This window comes from Ochotona curzoniae, unplaced genomic scaffold (genome assembly GCF_017591425.1).
Source record: "Ochotona curzoniae isolate NIBS_2020 unplaced genomic scaffold, NIBS_Ocur_1.0 contig_3819, whole genome shotgun sequence".
NCBI classification, from domain to species: domain Eukaryota; kingdom Metazoa; phylum Chordata; class Mammalia; order Lagomorpha; family Ochotonidae; genus Ochotona; species Ochotona curzoniae.
The window spans coordinates 14,333,343-14,358,625 of NW_024466004.1; positions in this window are offsets into that span (position 1 = coordinate 14,333,343).

Sequence of the window (25,283 nt, forward strand, 5' to 3'; positions counted from 1 at the left end):
TAATACTGTTTATTCACTTGACTCACAGGTCGTTAGCTCCTTTCTCATCTGACAGGTGGATAGTACTAGTATTTTCTTATAGTGTATGGAGAAAACTGAGGCAGCCAGTCCTACGATGCCTCCAAAGGAAAAACAAAATGCTAATCTCTGCGACCATCACCCTCGGGATGGGAGAAGTTATTTCTGCAGACAGACGCACTTCCTTAAAAATCGTGCATAAGAGATGATCCAATCCGAATATCTGACAGTGTAGAATGCTTTTAATTCTCTCCTGTACATTTTCAAAGCTAGCTACAGTTAACATGATTAAGAGCTTATTATTTCACAGGCACCGTTCTAAGTATTTGATTCAAATTAACTCATTTAATTCTCATAACAACTCCATAAATTATTCTTGCTATTGCTCTAATCATTTTTGCTAATATTTGTCTTTAAAACTGAGAAATACAAGTTATATTTATTTTTGGAGAATATAATATATTTATTACATTAATATATCAGGATGGCTAAATCAGGCTAAAAAGCATGTATATTAATTCATATGATACGTAACTATTTTAGAAATCAGGACTCCACAGCAATGAGAATCGAAGGGACTTTCCTAAGTTAAAAGCTAATAAGTAGCTTAACTGGAATTTGAACCCGGATAACATCTGGTACCAGAGTGGGTGATTTCAACCACTACGCTTCTCCAGGGGGATAGAAAAGGCAGGAATAACAAGTAGTGAGATAAGGGCTTAGGGACATCCCTGTATTGTCCAAAGTATCAAAGCTACAAGGAAGCCGCGTGTGCTGATGCTGTGCTCTGAATTTCCCCCACGGGGCCAGTGAAAGATTCTGCATCTCTGGGAATCACACCTGAAGAGCCGCACCTCCCAGGTGGCTGGGCAGAGCAAGCAATTCTCCTTCACGGAACTGCTGCTTTAGGGAGTTAAGGGTGCTCATCAAGGGCCTATGCGTACATCATGCTCCACTAGATATTGTGTGCAATTAAACTAAGAAGCAGTTTTTGAACTTAGGAATCTTGCAGTCTGCTAGAAAGTCAAGATATGGAACAAATGGGACACAAAAGTTAATGGGGTTTTTCTTTATTTCAGGATGTGCCTACCTGGTGATTGAAACAAAGATCAGCCAACTGATTAATTCAGCTAGAAATCTGAAACAACTTTTGATCTTTAAAAAGAAATTGATCCTTACAGAATAATTAATTATTGAGTTCAGGAAATTTTAGAATAAAGGGAAAAAGGAAGGTCAGGATTGTTTGGTTAATATTTTTTTTTTCAGTGCTGTGGCACCTAGCAACAAGATTGAGCTATTAAGATTAAAGAACTGTTGAAGGCAGAATACATAGCAGGTGGTGAATCTATACTTCTGGTTAAAGTATGACTTCATTTTGTGCCCTTCAGTATTTAGTTGTTTAGTGGGAATAGTGTTCAAGCAGTGTGCCAAGTAGCAACACACACTCACAACACACACCCCTACCTTGAAAGTTGTAAAGGATAGTCTTAGAACTTTGGATTTTACAGGGGAAAGTTCTGTTCAACTGAAAGTTTCCTTCCAACCATACTCTCACCATTTATCTGTTTCACAAGAAGTTTATCAGTTTTGAAATAACCTTTATGTTAAGATGGAAAGTGTCATTCCACAAGATCTTTCACTTTTCCTCTTATTTAAAAGAGCAGAAATGAAGCAGTTTCTCTCCCTCTCTCTCTCTCTCTCTCAAACCAAACTGCTCTTACTTACATCACAGGAGCTTAAACTGAGAAATCTCAGTTTTTTATTTTCTGAGTTACTCTGCTGTGTAACTTCTCATTTTTGGTCAATGTCTCCAGATGCGTGATTCAGAAAGACAAGCACAATGACAGGTGTCCCATGTTCTCACTCACGTGTGGGTTCTGAGGAAAAAGGTAATAAAAGCATGGAAGTGATTACAACAGGCTGAGGAGAGAAAGGAAGTGGGAGAGATGAAGAAAGGTTGGTTGGGAGGTACTGAATTATCGCGAGATAAGCGTAAATAGTTTTGTTGCATAGTAAGGTGACTAAAGATATCATTTCTTTTTTTAAAAAAATTATTCTTATCTGAGAGGTTGACTTACAGAGATTGAAGGAATGAGAGATAGAGGAATAGAGAGACACCTTTCATTATTGATTCACTAACCAAATGACTGCAATTGTCTGAACTGTGCTGATCGGAAGCCAGGAGCCAGGAGCTTCTTCCAGGTCTCCCATGTGGTGCAGAGCCCAATGACTTGAGCTAGCCTCTGTTTTTCCAAGTAATAGGCAAGGAGCAGGATCAGAAGTGAAGCAGCTAGGAGCAGTGAGGATTCAAAACGGAATCTGTGTGGAATGTCAGCACTATAAGGCAGAGGATTAGCATGGTGATCTATCACACTGTCCCTGACTATAGATCAGGTTAACAAATCTTTTATTTCTTCACACACACACACACACACACACACACACACACCCTTACCCTTCAAATTTGCCAGATTAAAGGATTATTATAAGAATTATTATAAAGATGAAAGGATTGATAGCACTGATTGGACAATATATAGCCTATGCATACATGCAAACATCACATAGTATCCCATAAACGTGCACAACTTCTAGATATCTGTTTAGGATATTTGTAAATTAAAAATAATTTTAAAGAGAGTTGGAATCAATATTACAACTGTTGTCTGATGAGAGCTCACTAAAAACCTTCCTTAAGTTGATCACTCCGTTATTTTCAATGCACCTATGAGGATGTTAACTTCCTATAAGCCTGGTAAGCTCATGCTCTAGACTAATGAGTGCATTTGGATGATTGTGCCCTGAGGGGAAAGTTGGGGACATCTCTGGTTAGCATATCTGGCAGAACAGAAGAATCTAATGAGTAAAACCTTGGGATGCTTAACATCCTTCTACACGCAGGGTAACTCCATAACAAAGAATGACATAGCTGCAAGTGTCAATACCAAGATTAAGAAGAACCAATTCTACCAGTAGCAACTGAGAGATGATCTTCATGGAAACATCAAGGCTAGCACTGAAAGTACTTAGAGAACCAGAATATCTTCCTATCGTGCAGTAAGGAGAACATTTAGAGAACAGAGAGGGTTTGGCTCCTGGGAAAATAATTTTATTGCAACATTAGAAGAAAGTTTTTGGCAACTACTGGGAAAAATAGCATCATACAGTCATGGGAAGTTACCACCAAAGTCAAGCCAAAACAGAAGAAAAAAAAAAAGTTTCCTTAACAGAAAGTGCTACTAACAACATTTTCAAATTAAACACTTGTTGCAAAAATACTTGATAAAGTTATCGGTTCAAATATAGCTTTGTGGAAGTAAAACCGTTGGTAGCTGAAGAAACTTTGCTGTGAAGTATTTAGCAGGCAGTAACAAACTTAAAATACAGGGATTTGTTAAGTCTATCTAATAATTAAGATAATCAATTCAAAATGGCAAGAAATTCATAAAAATGAATGCAACAATTGAATTCTCATAGGATAAGGATAAGCATACAATTATCCAGTGGTTCTGAATTTTCAGATTAACACCTTGTTCTCAAAGGTAAGTTACAAAATAGATTTAAAAAAAGGGTCTTAAAATGCAAAGCCAAATCAGACAGTTCTCCGAGATTGTTGTATAACATATAATTAGGGTTAGGCAGAACTTCTTATTATTATATGTATTTCATAATACATGTGGGGAAAACATGAATACTTAATAACTAGAGACTGATCAAACAAAACATATTTGCATAATACTATGTTATGTGAAAATTACATAGAATATATTTATCGACATGAAAATATATCACACCCATAAAATCACGTGAAACATAAAATGTTTGCATTTATATTTAACTCTGTGGAGGTATGAACATAATCATGTATAATTAAATATTTGATCAGTTGATATAAATATTTATTCTGAAGTAATTATCATTCAAGTTAACTAACAAACTCATAACTTCTAGTGTAATTTTTAAGAATATTAGGAAATTTTATGAATGCAACACAAGATGTTTGCTATCGCCATAATGCTCAGCAAAAGATTTCCATAATTTATCCATCTTATAAATGAAAGCTTGCATGTTTTGGCAACCCTCTCTCATTTCTTCTCATATTTTAGCCTTTGGAAATCACTGAGTTTGACTTTTTAAAAGGTTTTTTCCTTTCTTTTATTTTTATAGCTTCCACCTATACATACAATCTTTGCCTTTGGATTATTTGGCACACTGCCCTTCCAGTCTTCTACATGTCAAAAATGGTGGTTTCTTTCTTTTTTTATAACTAAATTCTACTGTTTTTGTGTAATATATATGTATGCAATTATAGACATTTTTCATACTAGATATTTTCACCAACTTTTTGAGACCTGGCATACACATAGATGGCCCAAGTTGGGCACCAAAATGAATCGTTAATTCCATTTTGTACAAACTTTTTTAAGTACTCGTGTGTGTGTGTGTGTGTGTATTCCATTTTCTTTACATATTCACCCATGGGTGGACTACATCTTGACTATTGTGCTTCATTAAACATAACATGGCAATTTTTTTTTCTGAACTCTTTTCCTTAATGTATATTTATAGGAAATTTCATACTATTTTTCAAGAAGTCTGTATCAATTCAGGGTCCCACCAGCACTGTGGGAAATTTCCCCTTTAAATCCTAACTATTACGCCTTATTATCATTTTTCTTTTTGAAACTAGACTCCTTTGCCTGGCAGTATAGTTCAATGACTAAGTCCACCCCTTGCAAATGCTAGAATCCCATTGAGTGTTGCTATGTGTCCTGGATGCCGCATCCATCTCCTTGTTTACAACCTGAAAAAGCAGCAGAGGCTGGCCCAGGCTTGGGACCCTTCATCTGCATGGGAAACCCATAGGAGGCTCCTGACTCCTGGATTCGGATTGGCTCATCTTCCACCACTGCAGCCACTTGGGGAATGAACCAGCAGTTGGAAGATCTTTCTCTCTCTCACTTTTCCTCCATAAATACAATCTGCCTTTCCAATAAAATTAAATAAATCCTTTTTTTAAAAAAAAAGAAAACAAGCAAAGAAACTAGTAATCTTGATAGGTGAGGTGATATTACTTGGTTTGACTTGCCTTTTTCAGGTTATTAATGATGCTGAACACTTTTCACACACCTGTTAGCACTGTGGAAATATGTGCATTCAGGTACTTTGCCCATTGTATAGTTGAGTTGTTTTCCTACTATTAAGTTGTGTGAGTTCCTTATATATTTTTGGTAATAGTCTCTTAGATGGATATATATCTTTATCTTCTACCATGAAGTGTTCAGGTTTTGCCACATGAATATTCAGGTACTTCTTTCTAAATAAAAAGAAAGAAATGGCTACTGCTGTAAAAAGAATTGATGTTGTTTTAAAAATATTTAACCAAAGTTATGTATAATAGACTGATGAGTCTAAAAATAAAGCATTTAGAAAATCTAAGGAAATAGTAACCTTGGATAATATTAAATATCTTTTTTTATCCAGGCTTAGATGAAATTAATATTAGGAGAGATAAAGGTGAAGCTTTTGCAAAGGAGGATGGAGTGTTCAGGTGAACTTTTCACAAGCCAACTTATTGGATTTAATAGCGATTCGGGAGGTAATTGTAAGTGCATCTACAATTAAATAAAAAGGAATCTAATAAAAGGGAAGAGAAGCCAATCTCATTGCTGGCAGGACTTTTAAGCATTTAAATAATTTTGAAAAGAAATGCATTTGGGATTAAAATAATAACATGTGATGCACTGGAAGATTCTTTGCCTAGAACACTATAGGGGAATTGAGTAAGTCCACAGCTGTGTCCAGATGCTTCTCTTACTATCCCACGGCTAATGATTATGGGATACCATGAGATAAACCATAAACCATATGCTTTCACACTTATAGGAAAATATGGTAAGAAGGACATTAATACTAAATAGCACATAAATTAATGATTCTTGCTATTTGTCAAAATTCAGGTAAGCAAAGAAATCTTACTGTTTCTGTGTTTCTAAAGAAATTATAGGTTGGCAAACAGAAGGAGCACTTAACACCATATAGGAAATATCATCTTCCATTTCTCTAGTTAAATGCAGTGTTTGCAGCTGTTACTCTGTATATTGCTTAGGTGTCAGAAGCTCCAGATGTGTACTTTCTTAACAAAAGTCCAGAGAAAACGTGCGGACACAATTGGAGGGGTAATTTTAGAAGTAGCAAAAGAAAGGAGGCAAAAGTGCATTCTAATAAATACCAGTTTTTCTTCTTGGTATGTGCAGGACTTTTCATGGGCTATTTTATTTAATCCTCATACCTTACCTATCTGGGAAGATGAACTTCATCTATTGTCTGTTTGTTAGTGTTTGCAAATCATTTCAAGATACAGTGTGTTCCTGCTCTCACTTTCTGGCTGTATAATGTCAAACAAGTTGTTTAACTTGTCTATGTCTAGTTTCCTCATTTGTGCAGTAGATCTGATAATATGTACACAAGGAGTTGTTGTGAGAATAAAATGGGTTAGTACAGAAACAAGATTAGATTAGTAACTGGCTCTTGGGGAGGTATCGATAAATCTAAATGATTACAGTGATTCAGTGACCCACTCAGGATTGTATAACTCACAGGGTTGTCTTAATTCAGATCTTCCTTTTCTAGTTTACTATTCTATCCTTCAGGGAAAGTGTTTGTATGCAATCATTGCTATTGTTGCTAAACACAGATAACCTAGAATGACAAGGCCATTTGAGACTGGGTTTCTACCAAGCCTCTTTTCCTAACTCTCACTTCCCCATCCAGCCAAAAGGCCACATCTCCCAACGTTAATGAGCCTAACAAGTTGTTCAAAAGTTGGGATTTCTTATGGCTACTCCTGAACACGGATGAGAGCTGCGTCCTACTGTTGTTTCTGCATGTGAGAGAATCTGCTAGACTCAATATTTTCTTTGAGTCCTGAGCTGACACAAAGGCAGGATTGAGCTAAACTGTTCCCATCAGAGTCTTTTGAAATTAAAGAAATACATTTTTGAAGGAGGGGCTAATTCAGAGAACTTTTTGGTAAGACTCTTGGAGGCTTATCATCAGAGTTCAAACACATAATTTTATTAAGAGAAAATATGAACCTAATGTTTCCAAATGTTTGAATTATTTATCCATTGCTGTTTTAACTTGCCCTCTGATGTTGGCCAGGAGTCAGATGCAGATTTAAATGACATTATGGCGATTATTATGGCAGCATTAACTTTCCTTCAGTATTAGAAAGCAAGTCAAAAGATATTTCTCTTGTTTTTAATTTATTTTTATTTTCTAACAGGAGAAAAGTTAACTATTAATGAAGGAAAATGGAAGTCTAAAATATCTCAGAGAGTCACAGACATTTTTGTCAACAGCTCTGGACAAAAACCAGAAATCTATCTTTCATCTACAGCATCTTATATCTGTCTGTAAATCATATATACCCAGTACGATAGCTATCAGACATTGTGCATATTAATCATATCTCAATCACATGCCTCATCTGTCATCTCTTTGTGCCCAGAAACATGGGCTTCAGGGACATGAAACAGCCTCAGTGGGTCAGAGAGGGTAAATGCTTACCTCACATAGTAACTCTGGCTAACTTATCAAGTAAATCAATGCCTTGGTTTCCTTGTTAGAGATAGAACACCTAAAGTGCTATTTCACTTTACAGAATCCATTTAATTTAAATTAAATGACTGCATTTTTGAGGCTTCAAATTCTGGTGGGGATTTTAGTACATTTGCACTAATCTAGAACAATACTATATAAAAAAAATAACAAAAAAACCAAAAACCTACTGACCAAAGCTCTTATTTTTGCCCTCTTGTGTTTAAGATTAAATGCAGAGATACTACACATTTTAATTTCCTATCTCTCTTGCAGAAGTAAACATAGAAGAAGTAACTGCAGTATTTAATATGTGAAACAGAAGAATCCACTTGTTTTGCAGACAATTGTAGAGTTTGAAATTGGGGAAAAATTAGAAATATGAAGTACAGTTATGGGATCTTCTATTTGAATAAGAGAGAGAGAAAAAAACTTGATCCACTGTATGCTCAACAATTTTTACATTCTCTGACAAAGTTTTTTAAGAAAAGTCCAGAATCTTCACTGTGATTTTTTCTATAAGCCGTTAGCAAAGCAGTGACAAAAATTCTGCAGAGGACCTAATAATTTTAAATTGCCTTTCAGTGAATCTATATAGGAAAATGAGAAACAAGTCATAAAGATAAAATGGCAGGAAACACTGATATTAGTGGTAAGTCAGTCAAATGTATGCCAAATGTCATGCCAATTGTAAAGACAGAAGGCTAAGTTCTTTGGAAAAACCAGTGAAATAATGGATGTTTTGTCACCAGGAAGACTTCCCCGGTCATTTTCAGACATCGTCTTGCAAGACACCAAGGCATTCTGACAGGAAGTGATGGAGCCATCACTGGACGCAAGGGCATCTGTGGAGGCACCAACAGCCCCAAATCCCTGCCCCCTGCTGCAGTTCAGGCAACTTTTGTTTTGAGTGGAAGATGAGCAGAAAGCTATCCTTCCACTGTCTCATTTGGCCAAGGATCCCACTGTAGGAAAGTTTGAGGGTCAACTAGAGCCTTTACTCCAGAAATGAGGACATTTATAATAATCTTAGATATGCTTTTCTTTCTGCTTTCCTTCTCACTACTATTTTTATGCAAAATCGCACTAATTTTTTCAGAAAAAAATGCGTGCTTAATGAAATTTTAAATAGCTACACGTCCTGGCCATTGCTTATCTTACGCATTGTTTGATGAAGAAAAAAAAATAGATTTCTATTACTTTCCCTTTTGGATTTGTTTTGGAGTAAAGCTCAATAGATTTCATTTTTTTAATGCTTCAACATTATTTCTTAAAATTGTCAAAAATTTACACAACAGTTAGTATGAGTTAGCAGTAGGAGTTCATATCCAGTACAAATGGGACAGTGTAGTTACAAAACAAGTTAAAACTTGGCTCCGCTCATAAAGAGTGGTCGGACCAGATGAAAACTCCAGCATTATTTTCATTTCATTTGCAATGAATAAAAGGAGATTTTTTTTTTCCTGAAAAGATTTCTTTTTTCTAACTATTTTGAAGAAAAGGTGATTGAATAGAAATAATGTGGACAGGGTAAGCAATCAGAGGAGATAAGTCATGGGGATGAGAGAAGTCACCAGCTCTTTAGGGTCACCCCAACATAGCAAATAAAATCTGAACTCTAGAGAAAAACTGAATCCTCCCAAGGACTTTGCTGCCAAGGGGCTTGGCATTTTCATAATGATCGGGAGGGAGAGACATCTCTGATTTCCATAGTATTTTGTAATTAATTTGGTTCTTTTATGGAAAATTAATTGGTTTTTTATAATGAAATAGAAGGAATTCTCAGACTCTAGCATATTAAAAGAAATTCTCTTTAATAGAGGCAATGTGAGTGTGATAATGCGGTCTTGCTCCCTCAGGTGCTCAGATGCAGTTCCAGGGTAGCCCGGGAGAACCTTGGTGGCTTAACAGTTAAGCAAGCTTCTCCCTTGCAACTAAAGCTAAGCAGATTAATTAAAACTTAAAAGCATTATGATTTAGTTATGAATAACAGTTTGCGGTGACAGAGCTCTCTGTCTATAATTCACCATAACAAAATGACACTTGGGCTCGCTGCTGCTATAATTAGCTTTTGATATACTATTTCTTGGAAATTTCTCGCCAGCCACAGCCTGTGTGTGTTTCCAGATGTCCTGCACTACTTAAAAATGGTAAACATTAATTTATAGGGATGACAGCTGTGGGTCAAGTTTGAGGTTGATTGATAATTCCTTATTCAAATGTGTGCCTATGCTGCTTCATTTGTCATCTCCTAGCGAAATAGAAAGCCATTCTACCACATTCCTAGTTAATATTTCATTTTTTTCATAAATTATCTGTAAAAGCAAAAGCAATAGAATTTAGACCTTTCTCTAACACATGGCATGGAATATTAATGGAGCTGAGAGTTTTTAAAAATTATTTTGCAGCCAGAAGGGTTGTGATTTGTTAACCTGACACCTTGTATTTGCAAAGAGCTAAGCACACAGTGGGCGCTCAATAAATGCTGCCTAGTGACCATGAGGAGCTCAAAATGCTTCCTGGCTGACAGACCATAATTTCCCCCAGCAGCCATCTCATTTTATAAAGTAGGAAAGAGCAGACTTGAGAAGTTTTCTTAAGAGGTGGTAAAGTGATTCATTTCTAGGTCACACTCAGCTTCATAGTACAGAAAGTGGCCTATACTTACAGAAAATGTGATCTCCCTGATTTATTGGGTTAGACCCAAAGCACACACGTTACCAAGCCTCCTTTCTTTCTGACTCCAAGTATAGTTCCAAAAGAGACCTCTGAACCATGAAGGAAATACACTGCTTAGCAAATTGTCTTATCTATAAGGCACCAAGCGAGGTGACTAAACTACTGAAATTTCTAACAAACTCAATTTTTTTTGTTAGTTTTGAAATGACCATTTCTGCAGAATTCTGTTGTTTTGACCCATTTCCATGGTCAGAATGTTGGAGACTCTGGAAGATAAAGGCTAAAGTTGTAGGACAATGAAAGACCTCATAGCCCAGTTATTGGGTCTCTTGTTCACAATTTTTGAGGATAATGACCAAATTTGTTCAAATTTATGTGTTTTAGTACAGACACCTGCTACTTAGTCTATGTTACTTTCAAAATTCCTTCCAACCAGGAACTGGAGCCTCTGTTGAGCTACCAGAAACTTAACTAAGGCTTAAAAGCTGTGGTACATGTCTGTGCACCCTAATAAGATCCTAATAAAAGTAGGGTTCCCAATGAAATATGTGAATATACCTGTACAGTATGATACTAGATTTTTTACTTTCCCTGTGCCTACCATGTCATGATGCATCCAAATACCAGAAAGATGAACTTATAACTGTTACTAAGGGACTATACTACTGTGATCATTTGGGAAAAATGACAGGGAAAGGAAAATGGGGATAGAGGAAGGGAAGGAGGAGGTAAGAACCCTTAACCCATGAAACTGTATCTTGGAAAAAATAAAAGAGAGAAAAGCAAAAGCAAATTATAAATAACCATGGAAGTAGAGCTATGGGTTTGATAAGATACAAGTAAAACTGGCACCACAGGGAAAAAATGTATCAATTGTTGGATTTTAGAAATGTTTGTTACATTTCATAGTGGCTAAATAAACATGTAGTTCCACAAAACATGCTATTTCAATGGTTTCATAGATAAATTGAGAAAATAACAGCAAGGAATTTTGGTCACTTACCAAAGGTCAGACATAAATTTGCACATGAACAAAAAATACATAGGCTTTTTTTTCCCCTGCAAATTATGTTACATGTTTTTCCAATAAGGATGTTAGCACTATAAATATTTTATCCTTCTATCTATGCTAAATATTCATAGAATTCTGAGTCTTTGACCATAACAAATTTGATTGGACAAGAGATCAGATCAAGTTATAATAAATCCAGAAGTTAAGATTGATTTCTTATCTTAAAAAAAAAAAAACAAACTCTTTAAAAGGTAGAGATGGGGCAGGCAAGAGAAACAGTTAGCTCCTTGTGGTGATTTATTCCCCAAACGGCTGCAATAAAGTCCTGGCTGACACAGGAGCTGGGAATCCAATCTGTGTCTTTTTACTGGGTGGCATGGACTCAGTGCCCTTTGGGCATTACCTGCTGCCTGCTAGGGTCTGCTTCAGTAGGAAGCAGAACTTGGGATCCTGAGCTGGAGCTGAAACTCAGGCACTCCTGCATGAGACACAGGCCTTCTAAGCCATTACCATAACCATGCCTGCCCTGGATTTGTTTGTTTGGTTTTTTGAGAGTGAGGTAAGCAGTGATCTCTGAGAAGAGGGTTGGTGAAATGATGGACAGATCAGATGAAAACTCCAGCACTCTTTTCATTTCATTTACACATCATGGAGAAAGGGTTAGGGCTGGCACTGAGAGAGAGAGGACATCTTCCATACTGTGTGGGGATGCCAACACTGGCACAAAAGGACAAGAACAGCGCTGTGTGTAATATAGGAATGTTGCTCATATGTAATGGGACTCATAAATAATCAGTCATACTACATTCACAGTGGAAAGTCAAAATTTCAAACATGTAGAGATGTTTTAAGTAAAAATAGATATTTATAAAAACAAATGTTAAGCCTATAATCATTCTGGGAAAATATAAATTACTAAAATTATTTTTGAAGTGATTACAAAAAGATTTTTTAAAAATAGTATAGTCATTTGAATTAAGATGGCACCTGTAAAAAATGTGTCATTGCTATTAAATTCAAGTATGTGTTAAAACTTTTCTAGCTGTGGAAGCATTTTTCTCACTCTATACTATTTATAAACTACACTGGTAGTCACCTAATATGTTATAAGTGATAACATATTATAGAGAAATGAAAGGGGTGAGAGAGAGAGCAATATCTCACATTGTAAATGATTCAGATTTCAGAGCCTTAAAATTCTCCCATAAGCATGCAACTAACAACATCCCTGGCATTTAACACTCTGAAGCTGCGTTTTACCAGACAAGTGCCTGCTGTAGAGAGCACTGCCTTCCCTGGCATGTCACCTGCCTGATGCGGGTGGTCAGGAGCACCGCTTTCTCCAACTTCACACTGGGGCTTCCCAGTAGCTGCTAAGAGCTGCTAATATTTTGGAAACTGAAGTACGCCTTTTTTAAATCCTTGGCCGCTAGGGAACGCAAGCCCATTTGAGCATTTATATGTGAGAGTTTCGAGTGTACATTTTGGTGCACTAATTTGTTCCATTTCCATTTAATTGCCTGCTTTCATTTGTTTTCTATGACACGATATGTACATTTTAGGTGCCTTGTTTTTACTGGCTTTAAAATTGGTTTTAAAATTGGTTTAAAATAGAAAACGAAAGGAATTGGAGAAGGAGGAAAATGAGGAAAGTGGATATGAGAAAAAAAAGCACAGAAAAAACAAAAGTTAAAATGTGCTAAACCATTATATAATTAATTTCAACTGTATAAATGGCTAAGCAAATTCTTTACACAATATCCATCAATGCTTCCTTAGCCAACCAAATCTTGGAATGATTTTTTTATTTCTTTTTTCCAATTTTTTTCTTGGTGAATTTTCTCTATAATGAATTTCTGATGGGCAGGCACAATGTCTCATTCGTCTTGATTCCCCAGCTCGCTAACTAGCACTTTGACTGGAATGTAATAGCAGTTGAGTAAATACGCACTGATTGAAATAAAATCTACAGTACCCAGGTTGCCAGGATGGGAGAACTTGTTTTGGTATTTCTTTTACATCTCTTCTTCTAGTAATTTTAGGAGGAACACAATAACCAGGTAAAAGAGAAGTGCAAAGACCTGCAATGCCTAGAGAGGGGTTGGAAGAGGATTTCGTGGATGATTTTTCTTCTGCATGAAAAGGACACAGCTCATTCAAATTCAGCAGCTGAGTGGATCCATATGCCTTCCAGGCAGAATGTAGCCAGAGTAATGCTACAGATAATGTAATTAATTAACCCGTTTGTAGGCTCAGGATTTCCAACGTCTAGGTAATGGCATTTGTATAGTAATTTTCCTTGGTTCTATATAAAATCTTTAGTAGCATCACAAAATAAGATTTGCATTTAAATGTAAATGGTAGAAATAAGGCAATGAAAGTTATTAAAGTGAGCAGTTGATAAATTTGGATAAAAAAAGGCCTAGTACAGTAAAATAAGTCTCATATGATCATTTATATTCAGAAAATCATTGATGAATGCCTATCATTGTCTAATTTCTGCTTTGCAATCTCTGTTCTAGTTTGTTGTGATCACTAGCATTTATGTTTATATAAATTATGATTTCAGATACTTGGAGAGAGGAAAAAAACTCCTTATTTTAAGAAAATAATAATTTCACAGTGATTTAATGTTGTGATTTAGAATGTGCTCAAAATAAATCCGTAACAGGATATGATACAAAGTGAGTGAATGACTTGCTCAAATGAAGGTCATTAAATGGGTCATTATCTCAATGATGTCTTCCTATAGGTCACTGAGGAGCAAAATATCAGGTGCACAAAGTAGCCTCGTTTGTGAAGGAACCAAAGTGCAAAAGCAAGCCATAAAAGTTATTAAGTCATTGATACTCTTGCAGTGTGTTAATATTGAAATTTCCCACCGCTTTTGATGTATACCACTTAGAATCGTCACATAAACAGTCCCCCATGCTTGAAAAAAATCCCACACCCTTATATCCCATATATTCAGTCTTCTTTTTCCTTCCTTCCCTCTTTTCTTCTCCTTTGTCTCTATGATTCATTCATACCTTAAGGTGGGATAGAACATATGCCTGGATAATTCTTTAGCTCTTCTGTTAAAATGATGTATATTCTGTTAGCTTTCTTCTTTCTCTTACAAAAACTTTTTAAGCTCAATTTTCTCTTAATGATCGAAATTAGTGATATCAACATGTCCAGTATCATCCACATTGTAAACAATAATGACACATATTTCATTGGGAACTTTTAAACATATTAAAAAATCTACAATATAATCTTTCTTAAATGTTGTTTCAACACCAATAAAAAGCAGTGATTGTTTGAAGAGTGTAGCGAAGAAAGCCCTGTTATTTTACTTTGGAGATTGCAGTTCTCTCTCTCCCAACCTGAAGTCTTTTGCTGCAAATGAGATGGGTTATTTCTATTTAGTTTTAAAAGGCAATTTGTAGCAAAAAGTTTTAATAGTTAGAAAGTAAGAACATAGGAAATGTAACTAGGAGTGATGGAGGAAAGCAGTAAAACATAATGGCAGGGCGTACATAGAAGAAGAGGAAGGGCACTCTGCAAAGAAGTGTAGGGGATGCTGGTGTATGAAACAAGTACACTTAGATTCACTGTGGAATACATGCTTAGAGAAGTATTTTTTTTTCCAAAAGGAAACTTCCAAGCTAGGCTGCGGGATAGGATTATGAGATTCTGTATTACCTGGAAAGACACAGTTGTGAAGATGTTCAGAAATGAGAAAGTTGCGGAATGTACAAATGTGACACAAACTACAAAGGTGACTCCTTGTGAAATGCTTGTCTATTTGAGCTAATATCTGTAATTACTTTAGGACTGTGTGCTATTTCATCACGTCATGCCATCTGTAACTCTGGGGTTTTCGATGAATAGGGATAAAGTATCTACAAATAGATGATTTTACTACATAATTTCTCAGATGAGTTTGTGAGGGCTGTGGTGTATGCTATCATTCCTTATATATAACGCTATTTTCATGCCATAGATATTTTTGCAGATACCAACAGAAATTCAACAGCCCCCATTCATTGTTTTGTGCTTTCCTAGGGGTATCCTGCGGCATACACAGCTGTGTGTGGCAGAACGGAAACTCAGGAGTCACTTGTTTCACAGCAAGGTACCTCCCCAACTTCCCTCTCTAGGTATCTGGTATCTGGTCACGAGCCCAAGAGATGTACAATGAATGGAAATTACTGCTACAAGGGCAATTCCTAGGTACAAAGATCAATAAGACAAAAAAAGAAAAATCGAGTCTTATCCCAAGCTACACAGGAGTTTTGCTAGGAAGAAACCCCAGGGCCCGTGAAGAAGGAAACCGGAAGAAGAGTGTCTGCAGAAAGAAAATACACTTTTTTTTTTTTTTACAGTAGCAAAACAAACCAGTAAAACTTGTTGAACATGGAAAAGCTCTCCTAAGTGTCTCTTAATGAATCAACTGGGAAGGAATGAGAGATTAAATCTTTAAACAAACCTGAGCTTAAAAAATGAAAGAGAAAAGTGCTAAGCAGTTGACATATGTGGCTTTATCACAGCTCTCCCCGCAACAGCACCCAAGAAAACAGACACATCCATTGCCTAACCACACTGTGCTCTACTTGCCCTCTCTGTTCTCCAAGGCGATGTGTTAGACATGTACTCCTAATCAGAGACCAAAGAGAAGTGACAAATCTCATGATCCAAGCTATTTAGCCTGTACTTCAGTTGCATTTTCTTTCACCTGTCTAGTTCAATATGTTTGTGGAAACCAGAGGTCCCTTTTACCAAAAGAAACAAAGGTATGCTATTGAGCCTTTCTAATTTAATTTCTTCTCCTGCACATAATTTCAATGACCGTTTGCTTTGTATTACTTACTTTTTCTGTAAATTTTTTGACCCTTAGCTACTTTTTGAAACTCCTAATTCTGTTACAGAACAAAGCAGAGAGGTCAGTGGAAGTCTCTTCTGTACTGAGTGACTTCAAGGCCAGGCCCTATTTTCAGCTTTCAGAGCAGCTGATGTGGTTTGGACTTGGTTGGGTGTGTACAGAATCACAGCAATTGAACTGCTCACGGGAAGGACTGCACATCCACCGCCAGCAAGTTTTTCTCGATCTGTGGAAATTCCATGGCACATGAGAAATTCTCTCTTTTAGAATCTCTTTTCTTACCAATTTGTCCAACCGTAGGGCCAATGCAAAGCACGTCTCCGTGTTTGCACTTTGCTGTATCTTTCCTGCTCTTTTTTTTTTTATGATTCACTGTTGCAATGCTGGGTTTTTCTTTAACTTTCTTTTGTTGCTTTGGAGGAAATGAATCCTTTATTTGTTTCCCAAGTTTTCATCAATGTAATGTATCTTTTGGCACGGTGTTACAGATAAGCACTGTGGAAAAACAGCTAAAGAAAAATATTTAGAAATATGGCTGATACAGTATTTATAATAAGGACTCATAATTTCATCAAACACACTGTATAGTGCCTTGAAAACTGATGCTATGTTGATTGCTGTTGAAATTATGTCAAGATTCTCAGAGAAACAGAACTAATAAGATACAGGTATATATGCATTCTATGTGTATACATATACACATATGTGTGTGTATATATATATAATATTTACTATGGGCGTTGGCTCTGTTTGACACGGAGGCTGGAAAGTTGCATGTTGAATGTCTAAGAAAGCCAGTGATGTTATTCAGAATGAGTCTGAAGGCTTGAGTACACAGTGAGGCACAGGGGACAGAATGGGCAGTCCGGAAGCACAAGAACCCTGTGCTGATGTAGAGCACAAATTGATCACCTCGAGGAGAAAAGGAGCGTTTCCCTTCCTCTTTCCATTCTGTGTTGACCGCGATGCACTGGGCAGTATTCACCTGCATGGATGAGGCCTTGTTTTGCTCAGTCTAACAACTTTCAGATATTTCCAGACATCAAAAAATTCTGTTCCCCACCCCCCCCCCCGGCTTTCTGAAACAGGACTGTTTGCAGAGAAAATGAAAAATGTGTTGTGATCTGAGGAGATATTGGCTATATAATTATATATATAATATATATTTTTTAAATTGCAGACTATAGATATAATCTCAGCTACATACATATGCATAAAAACATAAAATATAGTACACAAAATGTTCAAAAATTAAGTTTGCCAGGTAGCAATAATAGTTATTTTTCCTATTTCACAGGTGAAACAACCGAGGCTCAGATATGTTAATTTTGTGCTCAAGGTCATGTTGTACGTAAGTGTCTGGACAGAGCTGAACTGAATCTTTCCACCATGTGGTTCTTTTAAAAAAATGAAAACACAAACACTATGACAGCCATTACAATCATAATGAAGTAAACACAATGATAAACAAAAGGAAAAAAATCCACTAGGGAAGAGCAGCGTTTTGTCCTGGGTAGGTATCTCAGTTAGCTGTTCCTGGTGAGCCCTCTGAATTTAAACCCATGTAATGTAAGTGAAAGCATATGGTGACATTTGCATCACATCTATCCTCTGAGAATTTCAAGACTCATATAGTAAATATTTTCTGGGATTTCTTTTAATGCATTTTCTACTATCACACATGGTACTAATCCTTCTTTGATACAAGATATATTGCAAAGACACAGTGAAAAAGTTTTTTTCACTTCTCAATCTGCAAATGATGCATGCTTTGGGATTACAGTCATATAATGCTTTTTCTTTATTAATGGCTTCCTATCTATTATTGGCTCTGGGAATGCATATAAAAAGTGCAAACATTACTGGAATAAATATGGTATGTCACCCCAAACTGTTGTGGAAACTCAGAGATAGATAAGAAATAATGAGGTTTATAGATTCATTAGCATTTGAATGATGAAACATGTATATGTGCTTCTCCTTTGATCAATACTGCCCTGGAGGGAAAGTACTGTATTTAATTGTCTTTCCCAGACCTTCCACTGTGGACATCTGGTTGCTATGCCGTCTTGTAAGAGGGCATTTCATTGCCTTAGTGTTGGAGAATTCAGGTTCCTATTTTATTATCAGGAATTATATATGGTATGAAGAAATGTATGGAAAACTATATGCAGAAAAATCCTCCCCTATTCTATCTGCTTATCCTCAATGTGAATATGGCATATAATTTTTGTATTTGCTAAGTTTGAGTGATTTTGCACATACATTAGAATCTTTACATGTGTGATTTTTTTTTGCAGGAATTGGATACTGTTCTACTGCCAATGTTACCTTTTGTAGATGCTTTCCATTTTTAAATTAACCAAACCATTTGAAAACATGCAATGTGCATAATAAAACTAAAGTGAAAAAAAGTCAAGTGGGTTTTTTGTTGTTGTTGTTGTTGTTTTTGTTTTTTTGTTTTGCTTTGTTTTTGTGAGTCGCAGAGTCCTGGCACCAAGTACTAGTCCATTATTTTCTAGCTAAGTGAACTAGCTAAGGAAACTGTTGATTCTACTTATTCCTTAGTTCCTTCACCTGTGAAATGGAGACATTGAGCCTATCTTGTGAAATCTTGCAGATAATTAGACAAATAAAACAAATAAAATATGGCTCATTGTATAAAATATTTTCTTTCCTTCCCCTTTTTTCACTTGCTTGTATTAGCATGGACAAAGTAAAGCAAATAAATATGCACTAATTAAACACATTTCCTACAAGAAGATTTTAAGTTTGTTTGTTTGTTACAAAGCCATGCAACACAAAGAGACAGAGAGATAGGAGTTTTCCACCAGCTTGCTCCTTCCTCAAATGATCACAAGAGCCAAAATTGGGTCAATGCAAAGATGAGAGCCTGGAGCCCCACGTCCCTCCTTGTGGCAGGGATCCATATACGCAAGCCGCATCAGCTGCTGCCATTCAGGGTGCACATTAGCATGAGGTTGAATCCCAAGTGGATGAGAAGCGGATATGGGACTTGGTCTTAGGGATTCTGTTACAGGAGATGGCCATCTCACGTGGTGCTGTGCCACAACTCCCACTTACCGAAAAGATTAGTTTTTAATTGGACACGTATTATGTAACTTTTATGGAGAGGGCAAAAGTCTTCCTGCTTTACAATCATACTAAGATTCTTTGCCAAAGCGCTGGCCAGTTAACACGGGGTAGCAGCATTGCAGAAGCACGTGGGTGGATGATGGGAGCTAGTGTGGGATGTAAAATGAGCCCTGAATTAAATGTTAAGTATGTATTCTGTAAGTGGATAATTGAGAATGTCTTATATTCACTTGCTATACTTATGACCTGGAAGCACACATGTAAGGGACGGGGTAATCCAGGAGTTAATGGAGGACAAATTCTAAAATGCCCTCAAACTTATCTTACTATACAGAGTCATGCCCATGTCTACCAGGTTTCTGCTTGTTAATTTCTATGGTTGCTGCTACTGGGGAAATTGTCCTCATTTGCATTGTCTTTCAGTGACCTACCTGGAGGCAAACACCTGCAGACACTTTATGCTCACAGAAGTATCACTTGGGACAGAGACCCACATCCATTCAGTGCAACCAACTATGGTAAAATAACATTATGGGCAAATATTTCAAAGCTTAACATTTCAAATGATCACTTCGCCTACTATTTTACCCTCTCTTATTGCTCGTGAGTAATATGTATCACTTGCCAATGGAACTTCTCACCCTATCCTTTGCCCTGTGTGTTTATAACTTCTAAGATGAAATTCTTACAATGTTTTAATTGTAGAAAATAAATAATTGCACTCACTTTTCTTTTTTTTAGAGAAAGGAAAAATTTCCTGGAGGGAAAAAGATTACAGTTGAAAATTGAGAATGATATAAGAAACTAATAAAAAGGAAATAGGTGGAAAGGGGGATGAGTATATGTTGCTTATCAATTATTCATGCGTGCTTGATTATATCTTAAAGAGAATCTGTTGTTCACATGAGATAACCACTTGCATATGTGCCATCCATAAACATGGTTATGCTGCATGGTTAAAGAAATGGATGTACAAAAAGGCATTGCTTTCATTTTATATATGTATATATATTGTATTAAAAATGCTCTAGGATGAAAATTCTGCCTGCATTTTAGCACTTTTAAAGAATATGTGTCTTTTTTCATAACTTCCTTTCACAGATAAGGAAATCCTTCAGTAATGTTTTGGAATCAACGGTCAATGCCTCTGTTCATTTTGCTTATTTTTGTTTGTATATATGCATATGTTTAATAGTTACATCAGAATAGATTTGGGATTACAAAATATTGAAAAAAATACAACCCTCTCCCCCAGAATTTTTAAGATGCTATTGGCAACAAAGCCATCAATTGCGTTTGGCTTAGAGAGCCCACTGAAGAAGGAGACTGAAGTCAAATTTAAAGAAAATTGACTAAGTATTTTCCTAGTGCTCATGAGTTACAGTAACTTGTTTACACAAGTGCTGCAGAAATGCAATAGTTATATCCGGTATTTTAGTGAATGACTGAAACAGAAGACTGCCTGGAAGACTTCTTCCTGTTGGGTAGATACACTTTTAAATATACTTGCGTTGAATACTTGGACTCTCATTTGGAGCTTTTATTATTAAAGAAAATAAACAATAAAATTTTGATGATTTATAGCGTGTGATATTCATGAATTAATCTTTGAAATTTTTAACTCAGATATTTGGTAGGTAAGCATTGTATGTAGTTATGAGTTTATTATAGGATGCTTCATTTTAAGTACATATTGGATGATGCTCCCATATATTTATATGTAAATGCATTTGTCCTTCCATATATTTTATATTTCTTACAGTGAAAACATTCAATAGTCTTATTATGTAGTTTGTTTTTATATAGAAATGTATAATAATTTAACATTATCTTCATTTGATTGTGCAATGGGACCCTAGAACTTCACACTCCTAACTATAACTTAAAACTTCGCACTCCAAACTATAACCTGGATGCTTTGATAGCATAATCAAAAACATCAAGTGAGTCCCTTACTAGGTTCATTTGTGTATTGAAGATTAAGACGCTAAGGGGAAATGACTAGGTACATTCATGTACACATATAGAATGAAATAAAAATTATATTCTATTGATGAACTGGGAACTTGGGCTTTAAGATCAACAACAGAGACTACAGTATCTTCTGTAAGTATATGTGCCCCCAGCAGGGTCGGTTTCGTGTTAGTGATTTTTGGGCTGCTTACGTATGTGTTGTTTCTCCTCAAGTAGACAGCAAGCCTCATAAGCATTCACATTTTCTCACTATCTTCTCTTTCTATTCTGCACAACATTCTAGTTTTTAAGGTTTATTGGGAATTTGGATTCAAAAACTGGAATTATGGTGGAAGTTTATTGTATAGAGTTAAAATATTTCTACAAATGAAGTAAATGTTGAAAGGCTTTTAGAAATAATTACTGAATTTTATTGATATGAGTTGTACACTTTAGGACTAAATTAAGTACCAAGGATGACAGCTTTTTAATAATGGTCATTTTCTATTTTCCTCATGGAGCTCATCAAATGTCTTCTGGGCCACCATAACAGAATCTTTCTTCATTGATAGAGATGGAGATTGGTTATTCCAAGGAGCTGGACCGATCAAGTGGGGAAATTGAGGCATTCTTACTTCTTAAGTCAGGTAAAATAAGCCATAGTTTATTTTTATTTGGTCTTATTTGAATCTTAATTATCGTTAATATAAAATTATGGTAATGACAGAATGAATCCAACTGTTCCTATTTCATTTCATTTGTAAACGAATCCACTACAAGTTTAGAATAAAAGAAAAATCAGAGATGTATGGAACTGCCAGAAATGGACTGGCCCAACAACTTTTTCAGAATTGGAGACTTGCTCAGCCACCTGATTCATAGATAAACACAATCGCTGCTTTTCCTGGAGTTAATGTGAATTCTGCAAATCTGAAACCAAAGACTCATCACCCACCAATAAGATACTTTCTAAGGGAAAGGACAGAATGAGGAAGCAGTTGTATTTGCGTGGGCGTAAAGAGGACTTAGAAGTTGTGTGGCACAATCTCATGGAGAACTTCCATCCAAATCTGAAAATACTAATAAATAATGCCTCAATTTATGCCTCTATTCCTTTTCCCTCTTCGCCCTTCAGGACCACTTTAGCCCTTCCCATAGTTCAGCAAGGGAAGAGAGAATAAAGGCAGGAGGACAGTTAACTTAGCCACAAAGTAAGTCAAGGGAGAAATGAAGTACTAATTAATAAAGCTAGGGTGTTATGCAAATGGCTCGTGCACCAAGGCAGCCTAATGAATGTGCCCGGAGTGGATGGGCGTCTTCACTGCGCCGACAGCTGGCTCGCAGGAAGGTCAGGCGCAGGCGGACGCGCAGGAGCATAATCCTTCAGATTGGCAGCTCTGCCCCCTGGTCACCGTTTGATTATCTCCCAAATTGCTGTATTTCACAGAGATAATGATTTTTTATGGTCACAGATTTGAAGACAACTGCTGTATCCTCAGGGTTGTCGTCCTGCAAGGAGACGCGGCTGCTTTCTTCAGAAGAGAGGGGAGAAACAGATTCTTTTCCTTTTCTCTCCTTTGCAACTTACTTCCTGGAATGTTTTGTTATCATTATGAAAGCCAGGGGTATTATAACCACCTCCCCGTGAGTTATTCTAATCCTTCTCCGATTTCTTAGCCAGGGCTTGGGTCCAAAGGTCTTCTACTCTGATTTTAATGTTCAGTTCTTTCTCACACTCGTTGGCGATACGGTCTTACAAAGTTTAAAATGGTCTGTATTTCAAAAGAAACTGAGGCAGTTCATCTCAGGAAACATTACTAATTTCTCTCTCTCTCTCTCTCTCTCTCTCTCTCTCTCCCCCCACCCTGTGTGTGTGGTTGTGGCTCTGTGTGTGTGTGTGTGTGTGTGTGTGTGTGTGTGAAGACTTGTTTCCCAGAAGTCACACGTTGAGGCTGCCTTCCTCCTCTGAAGGCTTGGACCAGTGTGAGTGGGCAATCAGTAGGTCACCTCCCCTGACCCCCTTACAGCCTTGCTCAAGGCAGAGAATTAAGTTTTGACACACAGTCTCTTCTGAGTTCTTTTCAAAAGGTTTCAAGGTGGGAATTTATGGCTAGGGCACCCAGGAAGTATTTTCATTCAACTCCAATGTAAATCAAGCAAAAGAGAACAAGTTTAGAGATTGGCTTCCTTAGCATTTGTTATTGTTTGATTGCTTGAGACTTCTGGGCTCCCAGGAGCATACTTGATTTTATTGAAGAGAATATGGTCAGTGAAGCTTCAATCTGATGTGTGGACATCACTGCACCAACTGGCTCCCAGTTGCCAGGATGGCCTTGGAACACTGGGCATCTGTTCTCATGAGGGAACATCAAGTTTTTGCCAAGGACTGTTACTAGTAAATGATTTGAACTCCAACTCAGTCTTAATTATTCCAGTGTTTCTGGCATTATAATATTCATGAAGAAAGGATTGCTAGGGGTTCATATTTCAAATGCTTCTCACTTCTGACTGAAGAAAAGGGTAAACAGCGTAACTGAAGCCAAAGTGGCTTGAGGTCTTATTGCTGCTTAACTGGGCAACATGAATTCAGAAGTCATTTGCTTATATTCTTTCCCAGTCAGTATTGATTTCTTCGTATGTTGTTGTTTCCATTGTATTTGACCGGTATGTATTTGTTATAGAGTAAGGAGATTTTCATATGCTGAATTCTGAGAGTTTAATCTGTAAAGTTATCATTTAGGTTCAAAAAAAAAGATTCTGACTACCGTTTATCTTCCCAGATATGGTTTATCTTCTACAGATAAACTGTTGTTTATCTATAGCTAAAAAATCTCGCAAAAATTAGTGCTTCTAGTGCCAATTACTCATGCATCTGTAGGTTCTAGATATTTCTGCTTAACCTTAAAGATCATTATCTACTCCCAAGTGAATTTACATTGAGAAAATATTACCATTTTCGCTACAGAAAAATAATGCTTCTCTGGAATTGTGGAATGTATTCATATTGTTATAGTAGCAAAACCCATTTTTTTGTTGTTGTTTCAAAAGGCTTCGGGCCTGGCGCGATAGCACAGTGGTTAAAGTTCTCGCCTTGCACATGCCAGGATCCCATATAGGCACCGGTTCTAATCCCGGCAGCCCCGCTTCAGCTCCCTACCTGTGGCCTGGGAAAGCAGTTGAGGACTGCCCAAGGCCTTGGAACCCTGCACCCGTGTGGGAGACCTGGAGGAGGTTCCTGGCTTCGGATTGGCTCAGCTCCAGCCATTGTGGCCACTTGGGGGTGAACCATGGCACAGAGGATATTCCTCTCTGTCTCTCCTCCTCTTTGTATATCCGCCTTTCCGATAAAAATAAAATTTTTGAAAAATCAAAACCAAAAAGGCTTCAAACAATCCTTTGAATGGTTTTATTGTTCTTGCTAGGTATTCTTCCAAGGGTAAAGAGAAACATCCACCATGGTGCGGAGGAGGGGTAACTCTGTTAGGTAGGTGGTGATGCCTCTTAAGCAGCTGATGTTGGAGCTGAGGAAGAGGAGTAAGGAAGAGGGCCTGTGGAACAGAGCTACCAGGCTGAAAGAATGACGTGTCAAGGCTTTGATATGAGATCACTCACCGTGTTCTTTGCTTTGAGAACTATCCAAGAAGGCAGCATATTTGGTACAGAAATATGAAGAGGCTGTGTGATGAACTCTGGACACGGATTTGAGAAAATGGAAAGAGTGGTTGGCACACTATTGAAACGGGCTAATGTTCTATCTTGAGGCATGACATCCCAAAAGAACACCAGTTCAAGTCCCAGTTGCTCCACTTTCAATCCAACTTTTGACTTATGACCTGGAAAAGCAGCAAAGAATGGCCCAAGTCCTTGGGACCCTGCACCCATGTGAGGGATCCAGAAAAACTCTTGGTTTCTGATTTCAGCATACCACATTTTCTTTCATTTAAAAATATATAAATGGAAGAATTCCATACTGCTCTGTGCCTTGATTTTTTTTTTCATTGAAAATAACATAACACATGGTTTTATTTTGTTTTGTTTCTTAAGCTGGGGCTGGAA